The following is a 4,271-nucleotide window of genomic DNA, read 5'->3' as shown; positions in this document are numbered from 1 at the left end:
GAACTACTGTAATTATTTTCAGATTACACATAAATAGATTCATTAATTCCACAGGGGAAAAGGAATTACGTTAGGGTTAGGATTAAGATTCACTTGATAAGAATAACCTAATGAGCCTACTGGCACAATCTAAAGCCATTCTATGGGACTGATAGCCACTTATAATGACCATCTATTGGGATGATAAAATCTAAAGCGCAGCTGCAAGCAGCTACTTATTTACTATGTAAAAGAAGACTGAATCAACAGGAGGCGGGATGCCTGTGATGATGCAAAGGTTCTATATATTAGAACAAGATTTTTATTTGTCATCCTCATCTGCTGCCTCAAGATTTCACCTAAATAGATACATTGATCTACTACCATTCCAGAAATAATCTCCTAATATCATTGCGGTCACAACAGCCTACGGCAAGCCGTTTTGATATGCACAGGTATACTGGAATATGTATTCCTGAGATCTGAAATTTTTTTTATTTTTATTTTTTTGTCTAAATTACCATTTCAAACAAAATGACATTCTCCACATCTAGAATAAACATTTAGGAGGTCTATAAATCAATTTCGGATTTCCATATTCCTAATATTACGGGTCAGCATATGTATTATTATAACTATAAAGAATTATATTCCAGATATCATAAATACATTTTCAGTCAAGCTGATAAATGTAAGAACAGACACTTAACACATGTAAACATTTCTAGATATATAAAACTTAATTCTTTCGAGTAAAATTTGGTTTTCTTTACTTTCTAAAATTTAGTTTCTGCTACAAAAATGTAATTTAGAAAATATCTTACAGCTAGGTCTAGTAGTGTGATTTCTTTCAGGAGAAATCTTAGTGAGAGCTCTGGAACAACAGAGAGGAGTGATTTTACTAAATGTAAAAATGACTTGCAATAGCCCACATAAACTTAACCTCTTAATATCCACCTCATTTTGGGAAATTCTCACCTACTTTGCATACCCAAATGGAAAAGCAAATAATTTAGGAACTTTAAGCCCAAATTACATGTGTGATACATTATTTGAAAGCTAACCCCCTCTGGTTTCTGAATATATAAATGAGGTGAGTAGAACACAGCCCAAGCTGCATCAGTTCAAACATGTCTGAAAGTTGTTTTATTTATTCTCGAAAATGTTAGGTCTTTTTTGAACAGCAGTAACAAAGACATGCTTGAGAAAAGGCAGGTCTCATTGTATTACATTTGTTCTACATCATGTCAACCACAAATGCAGAAAAAATCAGACATCTAGCTATAACAGTTCCAGAGCTGTGGGGCTTTGAACTTTTAGTGTCCAAATTGTGCCAAATGCGTTTACTATACTTTACTTTACTATTTGATGCATATAATAACACTTAAGCATTTTGGTGGCCACAAAACATTTATGAAGCAAGTATTTTCCACTTTTTCTCAGAATCAGTGTATATAACAAGATGTAGAATATTTACACCTATAATTACATAAAAATCTATAAAAGATAGTGAAACTGCTGCTTATCAAGCTAAAATAAGCCCCAGTTGATTTTTTTGAGTTGTATTTTATTTTTTTTCAGTATTGTAATAAAACAAAATCAGGACTGTGGTTATAACTCAGCTTGGAACTGCACGCTTTGATCCAGCCACAGCTGTCTGAGTCTCTCTAACGCAAGGCTGTAACACCGTTCCCCTTTAAAAAAGATATTTGCCACCCCTACCAGGAGGGCAGTAAACATCTTAAAGCATCACAACATAATATGGCGTCCCAGCTGGCTAGATGTTGAATATAACAATTATTCACAACTTCCATTATTTTCTATAAGCCGAACCGTGACCCTTACCCTAGCCCTAACCATTATGGGTTCATACCTAACTCCTAACACAGAACCCCGACCTAAAATCAATTCATACTTAAACTTCAGACTTAAACTTATCCCCTGACCAAAAAAACAGCAAATCCCAGTGTGGGGTCCAGTCATCGAGCCCCACAAGGAGCAGTCGTTCTCCACAATGTGTCATTTTCCCTGAAAATGGGCCCAACATTGTATTAAAACTAAAAAACACACATGCACACACACTTCCTGCTCAATAATAAAGAAAAAAACTTTAAGCAGAGGCAAAGCAAGATGTTAATTTTTCAGAGAAAGTTCGGAAGGCTTAAGCTCATGACAGTAAGAGCAAGATGGAGAACAAGAGAGTATCAGAAAAATTCACAGAATCAGATATATTAGATTTGATTTGACCCATCTAAAATTTTTAAATAAGCTAGCATTTAATCTGCTGCGCTTGCTTAAGTTCAAGTCCATATCATGTGACTCAGACTAATTTAGCTGAGGTTTGAGGTTGCAGATCCTGCTTTTGCCGGCAGGGGGAGAGTGGGATCAGTTCCCATCAGGATCTGCGCCCACTCCCCTCTAAGCAACACGCGCTTGTGCACTGCATCTCCATATATCCTGCCTCTCTACCATGTGACGGAGAGAAGCAGACAGGGAGAGAAATGGGATTTCGCTTGAAGCCCAGACAATTAGTGGCTGTTGGAGGAAGGCATGACGCACAAACGCTGGAAGAGAAGATGAGGACTAACAGAGTAGAGAAAATCTCACAGAGGACATCAGAAAAAGACGGCCTATATTTTAATGTTAAATGGCCACCAAATCATGAGTGAAATGTTATCAGTACCCTACCAATATGTTAATAATTATTGTATCTGCTGTTTCTTTAGCATAATGCTTCATCAAGAATATTTAATTATAATTAAATACCATTTAGTTTTTTAGATTCTGATTTACTGTACAATTTAGTGAAAATCATGGGCAATGAGAGTGTGTGCATGCTTGTATTCAATGAAGTTGCATACAAAACTGCAGAAGAAAAGTGTAATTATGTGAACTGACAAGGATTTTTTTCTAGAAGTATTTTAATTCAAATAAACAAAAAAAAAAAACAGTTATTATAGCAGGTACATCAGTCCTGAACATGAAAAAAGCTTGAGGTTTCAGGTTTAATTCTTAGCTTACTTATATAACTCCAAGTCCCAGCAAATTTAATCTGCAGGCAAAAAAATGGAATTCAACTTATATAAATAAGTCTATTGTCGAAATACATTCTATTTTAATTGTACTTATAGAATGCTGCAGGCAAGTTCATTATTTAATTCCAGTTCATAAAAGGTTTCATATTTAAGAAACTCCATCCAACTGCAAGAAGTCTGACTTTGCAGCAATAGTCCTGCTGAATGAGCATAGCAAGGGTGGCTTGTCAATTCATGCGGTTGGTGACTTTGCAGAAATCCCTCACACTGGGTATGCCTGTAGCGACAGCAGAAAGGAAAACTCCCCTTTAATAGGAAGTAACCCCCAGCAGAACCTGGCACAGACTGAGCAGCCATCTGCCACAGCTGACTGAAGAAGAAGACAGAGTATGGATACAACAACTAGAAAAGCACTTAAACTTCCTATGCTGAAGAAAAAGTAACAAGTTACAGTAATGTCAGTGGTGCCCATTTAAGTTGCTTTATCTGGGATAGAAACAGAGCCAAACATAAAACATTTGAGCTAACAGTAACACCTTTACTATGAAAAACACATTACGTAACAAAGTCAGCCCTGACAATACCTATTTTGGTAGCTGTTTCTAGTACTGAAAAAAGGATTGAACATTGAGAGACAGAGTAAGGTATCATCTGTAAAAACACAACATGAATGTATTGAAACCAATAGCTCAGCTAATGAGTCCCCTTCAGCTAGATGTCAAAGCTAAACGGAGCATTAAGTCAGGTGTGAAATGGGAAGAAAACAGAGTTTTTGACAACAGGGAGAGCTGTCGTATGTGCTTTACTTTAAGAGTGTTGTTAGAATTGCTGCCACAGTGTGATTAAACATTTGCCAGGGGTTTATTTACGTATTAAATTATCATTTATAATCTAGGTATGACAAAAAAACAGCCCTTTAGTCTTTTTTTGAAACGTATTTGCTTTCAAGCACTCATATATTAGAAAATAAGTTTCTACTATGCTTATTAACCATTACATTTCTATTACTCCTGTAATAGAATTGCAGTATCCTGTAAAAGCATCTTAAAAAAAAAAAAAAAAAAGGAATAGTGAATACTAAATCAATTCTGCAACCTATCTTTTTTTTTCATTCTTGCTTATTATGGATAGAAACAGGACCTTTTATTCCCTATCATGACTCCCCAAGGTGGCGCTATAGTACCTGGTCATGCCCATGATTGCACCTTAGGCATGCTCATAAACCAGCATTTGCAGGAACCCCATTTTTGAGAATGA

This window comes from Cyprinodon variegatus, unplaced genomic scaffold (genome assembly GCF_000732505.1).
Source record: "Cyprinodon variegatus isolate N-32 unplaced genomic scaffold, C_variegatus-1.0 Scaffold118, whole genome shotgun sequence".
NCBI lineage: Eukaryota > Metazoa > Chordata > Actinopteri > Cyprinodontiformes > Cyprinodontidae > Cyprinodon > Cyprinodon variegatus.
The sequence above is the reverse complement of the archived record's forward strand: the minus strand, read 5'-3'. Positions refer to the sequence as shown.